The sequence below is a fragment of the Pteropus medius genome, unplaced genomic scaffold (assembly GCF_902729225.1).
Source record: "Pteropus medius unplaced genomic scaffold, Ma_sr-lr_union100, whole genome shotgun sequence".
Taxonomy (NCBI): Eukaryota; Metazoa; Chordata; class Mammalia; order Chiroptera; family Pteropodidae; genus Pteropus; species Pteropus medius.
In genome coordinates, this window is record NW_024354500.1 from 31,603,231 (window position 1) to 31,613,698 (window position 10,468).

General features: G+C 34.6%; 1 non-coding gene and 1 pseudogene across 1 annotated transcript; one reads left to right on the plus strand and one right to left on the minus strand.

Annotated features, from left to right (window-relative positions):
- Positions 1 to 5,558: 5,558 nt before the first annotated feature.
- Positions 5,559 to 5,677, minus strand: LOC120595069 (5S ribosomal RNA). The gene has a single exon (XR_005650763.1). It is a non-coding gene; the product is annotated as a 5S ribosomal RNA (ribosomal RNA).
- Positions 5,678 to 6,402: 725 nt separating this feature from the next.
- Positions 6,403 to 6,520, plus strand: LOC120595117 (uncharacterized; annotated as a pseudogene).
- Positions 6,521 to 10,468: the final 3,948 nt, after the last annotated feature.

A 10,468-nucleotide genomic window follows, 5' to 3' on the forward strand; every position in this document is an offset into this window, starting at 1 on the left:
ATTTTATCATGGCTAGGACAGAAGTATCTAGTAAAAAATTTGTTTAAATTGCTGTTATTATTAGGGTAATTCTAAATTCAACAGATTCAATATTACCCCAATGTCGATCATACCTTGGTAAATTGTACTAATCTTATTTCCATTGACTCTACCCCCCAAACTAAATATTAATATAATTAGTGTAATTCAATATTAGCAAAGGCTAGTGAAATGAACAGCAAGCAGTCTAGATCAAATAATTAATGGCATTACTTTTACTCACTTCAATTCTGAATTACATGGAATACAAAGTAGTAAAGTTAGAGTTATTTTACTGATATGCTCCAGGAGTGTGTTTTGCATTTCATCCATTTTACTTATTACTAGGAGATTAAAAGTTTAAAAGCCATGATTTAGAGACTTACATGTTTCAGAAACGTTATAGCTTAAATATGCAAAACCTCTCTAATAAAAAAAAGTATATGATTCTGGCATTTTAGCAAAAACAAAGTGTTTCCCAGTAGACTGTACAAGAACTTTGCTGTTGCATCTGTGTCTTCTGCATGCCTTTGTCCCTGCTGCTTCTCATCATGAGATTAGACCATGTAGAAAACAATAATTTTCCAAAATGACACATAATATCCAGGGTAAGTGGGGCAATTATTAAATTCATATCTCTCTGCATAAGGAACCTTGCTAGAAACCTAATACTTTACTTCTCAGGCCTGCTCTGGGCCTAAATCTACTTTCTTAGATAAACAATCAAATTACTTCAACTTCCTTTTTGGAGTTAAGTGGGATATTATACAAATGATAAAGTAAAATTGAAAACCACCGGGCAGTTGTGGTTCTTGCCTTTACTTGGGGCTGCATCCCACTTCTGGGTCCAGAGGGAGAAATCCTCAGAGCTAGGGATTACCGTGGTTATCCTATTGTGAACTTTGAAGCAAGAGTAGATTTAAAAAAACATACAAAAAAGCCCTCTGGCATTACAGATTGTTATGTTGACGCTGTAATTAAGGGTAATGTTACATCCTTTGCAAAATCTTAAATGATATTACAATGTGGAGAACACGTAAGAACATGCTAACTGATTAACACTGGGTAAAACTGTTTTTAAAAATCACATTATAATGCAATGAAATAGTTAATACGTTCCTTAACTGATAGCACTGATGAATTTTAGCTATGATTACTCTAGACCTTTTCCTACCATGTGTCTTCATCAAAATTAACCATTAGAGCAACAGAGGGTCAAAGAATCTTTTTAATCTCTGCTGATAAATTCACAATTTAAAAAAAAGATTGATGGTTTGTTTAATGCAGTGGATTACTAACCCATTGTGCTTCAAAAATTCGAATGCCCAGGGCTCATCTCCAGATATTTGGATTTAATTGATCTGAGTAGAGATTAGTCATTAATATTTTTCATAGAATTTTAAAATTGAGATATAATTTGTATACTATAAAATTCACCCTCTTAAAATATATAATTCAGTGATTTTTAGTGGATTCACGAAGTTGTGCAACCATTGCCACCCCTTGATTCCAGAATGTTTTCATCTCCCCAAAAAGAAACTTATACCCTTTAACAGCCTCTCCCCGTTCCTTCCTCCTTCCAGCCCCAGCAACCACTGATCTACTTTCTGTCTCTATGGATTTGCTACTCTGCAGTCTAGATCAAATAATTAATGGCATTACTTTTACTCACTTCAATTCTGAATTACATGGAATACAAAGTAGTAAAGTTAGAGTTATTTTACTGATATGCTCCAGGAGTGTGTTTTGCATTTCATCCATTTTACTTATTACTAGGAGATTAAAAGTTTAAAAGCCATGATTTAGAGACTTACATGTTTCAGAAACGTTATAGCTTAAATATGCAAAACCTCTCTAATAAAAAAAAGTATATGAAAGTATATGATCATACAATATGTATGATTTCACACAGCATAATGTTTTTAAGGCCATATTTACTGTAGCATGAATCATTATATCCTTCCTTTTAATGACTAAATAATTTTTCATTTATAGCTGTACCATATTTTGTTTATCTGTTCATCAGTTAGACATTTGGATTGTTTCCATTCTGGCTCTCATGAATACTGTTGCTATGAACATTCATGTCCAGGATTTTGTGTGGATATGTGTTTTCAGTTCCCTTGGGTATATATTTAGGAGTCAAATTACTAGGTCACATGGTAATGCTGTGTTTAACTTTTCAAAGATCTGTCAAACTGTTTTCCAAAGTGACTGCACCATTTTACATTCCCACCAGCAATGTGTGAGGGTTCCAATTTCCATACTTCCTCCCCAATAAACACTTGTTATTATCTGTCTTTTTTATTCTAGCTATCCTGGTGGATATGAAGAAGTAGTATCGCATGATGACTTTGATTTGCATGATGACTTTGATTTGCATTCCTAATGACTCATAATGTTGAGCATCTTTTCATGTGTTTATTGTCCACTTGTATATCTTCTTTGAAGAAATGTGTATTCGAATGAATTCTTTGCCTATGTTTAAATTAGATTATACTTTTTTATTTTTGAGTTGTAAGAGTCTGTATATTCTGAATACTAGAATATAGATTTATTGATATGTGATAACTGATATATGACTTGCAGATATATGATTTACCAATATTTTTTCCTATTCTGTGAGCTGTCTTTTCATTTTCTTATGATGCTCTTAATTAAAGTTTTTAATTTTGGTGAAGTCTAATTTTTCCTTTTTTTCCCCTTAGTGCTTGTGCTTTTGGTAGCATATCTAAGAAACCATTGCCTCATCCAAGGTCATGAAGATTTATACCTGTTTTCTTCTACAGTTTTATAGTTTTACCTCTACATTTATGTCTTTGATGTATTTTGTGTTAATTTTGTATATGTAATGAGGTAAGAGCCCAACTTTATCCTTTTGCATGTAGGTATTCAGCCATCCTGTAATTCTATTTCTGTTTCCACTTTTGATCACTAGATACGATTCTGCATCCTGTTCCGGTGTGTGGTTTTTTCTCCCGCACACTCCCAAACAATTCTCTGACACCAACTGTGTGACCTATAATTCAGTTCAATTCTGACTCTATTCACCTAGAGATAGTATCAGATTCCACAGTCCCACAAGAGTCCCTCCAACCCTTCTGCCTCACTTCAGATGCTAGTAGGAAGTCCAGGTTATCACCTGGGCTCTGGCTATGGATCCCATGACCGCCCCCTTGGGTTCTATTAATTTGCTGGAGTGGCTCACAGAACTCAGGAAAACGTTTGCTTTCTAGATTATCAGTTTATTATAAAAAGATATAACTCAGGAACAGCTAGATGGAAGAGACGCACAGGGCAAGATATGGGTAAAGGGGCATGGAACTTCCATGCTCTGAGTGCCCTACTCTCCCCACTCTTGGAGCCTTGTCCTTTCGGGGTTTTATGAAGGCTTCATTGCTTAGGCATGATTGATTAAGTCATTGGCCATTAACAATTGATTCAACCTCCAGCTCCCCTCCCCTCCACTGCCCATTGCCCCGGAGGTTAGGGGATTAGGACTAAAAATTCCAAACCTCAAATCACTGGGTTGTTTGTCCTGACAACTAGCCCCCAGATTTGTAGGTGCTCTCCAAAAGTCACTCCATTAACATAGCAAAAGATTCCTCTACGGCTCTTATCACTTAGGAAATTTCCAGGGTTTTAGGAGTTTTGTGCCAGAAATGGAGACATATATAAGACCAAATATACATTTCTTACTATAAATCACAATATTACTTGTTCTAACACCATTTAGTGAAAAGACTATTCTTTCCCCACTGAATGTCTTGGCACCCTTATCAAAAATCTGTTTATTTCTGGACTCTCATTTTTATTCCATTGATCTATATGTCGGACCTATTCCAGTACCTTTCTTCATTACTGTAGCTTTGTAGTAAGTTTGAAGTCAAGAAGCTTGAGTCCTAAAACTTTGTTGTTCCTTTTCAAGATTGTTTTGCCTGTTCTGGGTCCCCTGTATTTCTATATGAATTTTAGGATCAGCTTGTCAATTTCTACAAAATAGCCATCCTGGATTTTGATAGAAGTTGTGTTGACTCTGTATATAAATTTGAACATCTTAACAATACTAAGCCTTCCAATCCATTAATATGAGATATTTCCATTTATTTAGGTCTTTAATTTCTTTCAACAATGTCCTATAGTTTTCAGTGTACAAGTCTTGCAGCATCGATATTTTTTAAAGCTCTTCAGATAATTATAGTGTGCAGCCAGTGTTGAGGATCATTGCTTAATGTCCTGAAGATTGTCCCCCAAATCCAAATCCTGTTATCTGTCCATATATGGTTCTGGTAGGGACAGGAAAGTGGGGTTTACCTTGACCAGGATGAACCACTTCTGAGAGATATCTGTTTCTTGACATTTCACAGGACAAATCTGATAGTAACATTTAATTATACCCTACAGAGAATCCTAGCATTGCAAAATCTTGAGAGGTTTGAGAGTTAATTTGCACTGGCCCAGAAGGCTGAGATTTTATCCTATTTTAATGTCTGCTGAGAGTGAATGTCCTTTGAATGACCTCCATCAGTAACCCATTCTCACGTTGACTAACTCTCTCCTCTGAAAATATCCTCACCCACTACTTCTGCTTTTCTATTTATAACTAGATTTTTAATCCCGTGGGCTCTCTATCCCATCTGTACCAAAATTACAATATGTTTAAATTCTGATTATTCAACTTAAGGCAGTTTTCAGTGGATTTGAAGAACATCTGTTCACTATTTCCAGTACAGAGACTAGAAAGCCTTTGTTGTTTGCTTTTGTGTTGTTTGTTTGGTTTGGTTTAGTTTGTATTCTTTCCTTTGGGCTCTTCATTTTTGCCCTTCTGACACATTGCCTTCCGGGCTTGACAAAATTACTATGAGATCTGAGAGGAACGAAATGACTTCTCACTTTAATACTGTGTTTTATGATCCCATCAATGTCTAAGTAAGGCTATGAGTAGCTGGAGGTGTTGATTTAGGGTGGTGTTATGACACATGGTTGGTCTATCTCTGTTTGAGGAAACTTTGAAATAAAGTAGTCCCTCTCTGGTTTCACATCTCTCTCCTTCCCATCTCTAGACCTCAGGGTTTCTCTAAGTCTTGATACTATCTACATCTCTGAAATTTGAGTCCACATGAACTACCTGGAGATTAAGGAGTAATCTGGATTTCTGGAATATTGATGGAGAAACAATCTCTTCAGATGGGACTGAAATATAGGCCTAAGATTCTTGCCTTTTTCCTATTGCAACATGAATGGTAGATGATGTTCATAGCCATGCCACTCTTTTATGATCTACCCAGATATGGAAAAAAAAATCTGGAAATATTTTACAGAAAAAAATAAGAAAATACTACTAAAGATCTTTTTTCTTGATTCGATAATAAAATCATTTCATCCATCTAACTAATCAGTTACTTGGAATTTCCAAATGTTATAACACAACATAGAAAAACACAGGGTTTGCCTAATTTTTATTTAATTAACTTTATTATTTCTTTTTTTAGGTGGGGCAACCCTTGTCAACTTACAATCCCTTATTTTTTTATTTTTTACACCTACAGCCCCTGGTCTTCCTAGGTGGTCTCCCATCCAAGTACTAACCAGGCCTGACCCTGCTTAGCTTCCGAGGTCAGATGGGATCGGGCTTGTTCAGGGTAGCATGGCCGTAGATGGTGTGTCTAATTTTTAATGTCATTTAAAATGCAAGACAAGTTTCTCAGCACATTTTTCCACAGGTATATTAATGGGGCAAGGAAGAATTACAATTGAAGAATAAGCTTAGATAAAACTTAATGTGCCATCTGTTGAATGTTTTAAAAATTAATATTAATGTCAATAACAATGCTAATTTTATTCACATCATTGCTTTGGTTTGGTAGTAATATGTGTTATATATTATTAATAGAAATATTCATAGCACTATTTTTGTTTATCAACTATTTATGCATACTTTGTCTATTATCTCTTTGTATTTGATATATCCATTCATATTTCTCATTTAAAAGAGAATGAGATATTTTCTAATGAGAAAACAATGTATTATAATGATTTATAATTTTCTGGATTATTAATAGTACCACAGCAATGAGGGCCGATGTGGGGCTTTGGAGAAAATGGGGCAAGCTGTATGATTGTCTTTTCCACTCAGAAAAGCACATCACCAACACCAAGGGCACGATTCATGGAAGAAATAATTGATAAACTGGACTTCATTGAAATTTAAAAAACTTGTTCTCTGCTAAAGACAATGTCAAGAGAATGAAAGACAAGCCACAGACTGGGAGAAAATATTTGTAAAGACACATGTGATAAAGAACTATTATCCAAAATATACAAAGAACTCTTAAAACTCAACAAAAAGAAAACAAACAACCTGGTTTAAAAATGGACCAAAGAGTCTACGCCATGCCACCCTTAATGTGCCCAATCTCGTCTGATCTTGGAAGGTAAGCAGGGTCGGGCCTGGTTAGTACTTGGATGGGAGATCATCTAGGAATACCAGGTGCTGTAGGTGTTAAAAAAAAAAAATGGACCAAAGACCTTATCAGACACCTCACCAAGTAAGATATGCAAATGGAAAATAAGCATATGAAATGGTATTTCACATCATATGCCATCAGAGAAATACAAATTAGGGCGACAATGTGATACCACTATACATCTATCGGAATGACCACAATCCAGAACACCAACAACAAATCCTGCTGAGGAGGTGAAACAATAGGAACTTTCATTCATTGCTGGTGGAAATGCAAAATGGTACAGCCACTTTGGAAGACGGTAGTTTCTGAGAAAACTAAACATACCCTTCCATATGATTCAGCAATCACACTCCTTGATATTTCAACCCAAAAGAGTTGAAAATTTCTATCCAACAAAAATATGCACACAGATGTTTTTGGCAGCTTTATTCATAAGTGCCAAACTTGGAAGCAACCAAAACTTCCTTCAGTAAGTGAATGGATTGATAAACTATGGTATATCCAGGAAATGGAATATGTTTCATCATTAAAAAGAAGCGAACTATCAAGCTGTGAAAAGACATTGAGAAAGCTTAAATGCATGTTACTTAAGTGCAAGTGAAAGAAGAAAATCCGAAAAGGCTACATATGTACTGTATGGTTCCAACTATATGACATTCTGGAAAAAGCAAAACTATGGCAATAATGAAGAGAAAAGTGGTTGCCAGGAGTTGGAGGGCAGAAGGAGGGATGAATAGGGGGACACAGAGGATTTTTAGGGCCATAAAAATCTCTGGATGACACTATAATGATTGCTACGTGTCATTATACATTTGTCCAAGCCCATAGAATGTACAACACAAAGAGTGAACCCTAATATAAACTATGGACTTTGTGTAATCATGATGTGTCAATGTAAGTTCATCAGTTGTAACAAATGTACCACTCTGAGGGAAGATGTTGATTATGGGGGAAGCTATGCATATGTGGGAATAGGAGTATGGGAGAAATCTTTGCCCTTTCCTTTTAATTTTTCTGTGAACCTAAATCTGCTTTAAAAAACAAAGTCTTTAAAAAAAATTTTTAATCACTCTACCAATGTAAGAACTGAGAGTAATAATATTGAATCTGCTCTGATTTTTAAAAAACACAAACTGATATAGTTTTTCACTATTATCAGTAAAATATTAATTGCAACATATTTTACAATTAATCAAGGCTGAGATCCTCTGGTGAAGACTGATGGGCTCCACTTTTTTTTTTTTGCATACTCTCCTACCATTAAAAAATCATGAGCATGAACATCCTGATATATGTATGGATACTTATTTTTAAAATATGTACACATACGACTGTGCTGATATATTCTGTACACAGAGAGAATAGAAAAATTTAAAAGGTGGCGTGAAAATAAATATAAAGTAAAAACTCAAATATCTTCTTGCTCAATCCATATGAATTGTGTTGCACAGACCTTGACAAGTTTATTTTTCCCTCCAACTGCTAGCAAAAATAAAGCAGGGAGTTATTTAAGGGTCTACCAGGGAATATAGTTTCTGGCCTCGAATTTTACTCTTTGGTAAAGAACCTTAAAACAAAGATCAGGTCAGATACTTGCTTATGCATGTAGTCTGTGCTATGTGGGTGTTAAGACTTTGGGTTTCCTTCAGAAGCTTCTAAATTGGATTGACTTTGAGCTCACCTGTGAACTCTGGGAAGAAAATGAAAATGAATCATTGTAGAGGCTATCGCTTTTTCTTTTATTTCTTCCTTTCTTCGTATTGAAGATTCGAATATCATTCAAAGTCTTTTTCTTTTGACAAAACATTGAAATGACAAGCCTTTATCAATTGTCTATAACACAAGGTGTGTCATGAGAGCCTTCATAGATGTATTCATTTAACTGTTGAACTGTTCTGTGCTTTGTTGTTTTTATTATTTAGGTTTCCAATGTAAATTGTACAGAAATTGTGGTCAACTATGGGACAGCTTTTATTTCATCCTCAAAAGAACTGAACCAATGACAATTAGTTTACTTTCCTTGCTTGCTTTTTTAAAGTAAGGTTTTCTTTTAATTATAAAAGAAATACATGTGATTATAAAAAATTTTGGAAAATACAAAAAGCAAAAGAACAAAATTAGATTTCCTACATTTTTATTAAGTAGAGATAATACCAAGCCAGTCTTTTTTTCATAAAAGCAATGTTTTTCAAAATTAAAATCATATTGAATTTCCCCTTTTATTATTAACTATTAATACCTAACCATTATGAGTATTTTTTCATGTCATATATTTTTCAAAAGCTGAATATTTAATGACCGCAACTATTTCATCAAGTAAATATATTATAATCTAACCTTTCCCTTATGCATACTTAGGCTATTTCTAATTTTTTGTGTGTGCTTTACTTTTTCCCTAACTTTATTGAAAATTAATTGACAACTATAACTGTATATATTTGTGATGATTTTATATACATATACATTTTGAAATGATTACCACAATCAAAATAATTAAACATTCATCATCTCTCATCGTTAACTTTTTGTGTACATGGTGAGAATGCTTAAAATCTGCATTCAGCAGCCTTCGAGTATACAATACTGTGTTGTTATCTGTAGTCACCATGCTGTATATTAGATCCTCAGAACTTATTCTTCTTTAACTGAAAATTTGTATCCTTTGACCTACGTCTCCCCAATTTCTATTTTTTTATAACATTTTTGCAGTGAAGAGTATCTTTACATGTATATGTTTTATTACATCTCATTATTTGCTTAGAATAGAGTCTAAGGAGCTCAAATTTTTCCAAAATAAAGAATTTAAGCATTATCAATAGTTTTGATGATATCATAAAATTGCTTTATAGAAAGCATCCACTAATTAATGATGTATGGAAGTTCATGTCACACAACACAATTACAAGTGCTGTTACCTCTTAAACATCCTCCTGAGGAGCTGACTAGGAAGGGGCATGAGGCTTCTATAATTTTGGAAGTGTTCTGTAGCTTGATTTATGTGGTTTCACTGTGTGTGTGTGTGTGTGTGTGTGTGTGTACATGCATGTGTGCATGTGGGTCAAAATTTATTGAGTATTATATTTAAGATTTTTTGTACTTTACCATATATACATTATTTCTTAATATTTTTAAATTAAGTTTATTGGAGTAACATTGGTTAATGCAATTATATAATTTTCAGGTGTACATTATAATTCGACATCTGTATATTCTATTGAGTGTTTACAACCTAAAATCCTGTGTCCTTCAGCTACCATATATTTGATTCCTTTTACCCACTTTATCCTCCACCTACTGCCCTATATTTGACCCCCTTTACCCTGTCTACCTTCCCGCTCCTCACTCACCTCCTACTCTCTAGTAACCACTAGTCTATAGTCCATGTCCATGAGTCTCTGTTTGTTTGTCCTGTTCATTTATTGCTTTTAGGTTTATAACCACACATATGAGTGATATCATGTGATTTTCAACTTTTTCTGTCTGGGTTATTTCACTTAGCATGATTATCTCGAGGTCCACCCATGTTGTCACAAATGGCAATATTTTCTCTCTTCTTATGGCTGAGTAATAGACCATTGTCTATATGTATCACAGCTTCTTTAGCCAATCATCTATCATAGGACATTTTGATTGCTTCTATGTCCTAGCCACTGTGAATAATGCTGTTATGAACATCGGTGAGCAAATATCTCTTCAGATATGGCTTTTCAAGTCTTTAAGGGTAAATACCCAGTAAAGGGATTGCTGGATCATATGGTAGGTCAAGTCTTAGTTTTTCGAAGAACCTCCATACTGTTTTCCATAGTGGCTGTGCCAATTTGCAGTCCCACCAGCAGTGTATGAGGGTTCTTTTTCTCCGCATCCTCTCCAGCATTTGTTATTGTCCTGTTGATTATAGCTATTCTAACAGGTGTGAGATGGTATCTCAGTGTGGTTTTTTGCATTTCCCTAATAGCTAGCGATATTGAGCATCTTTTCAT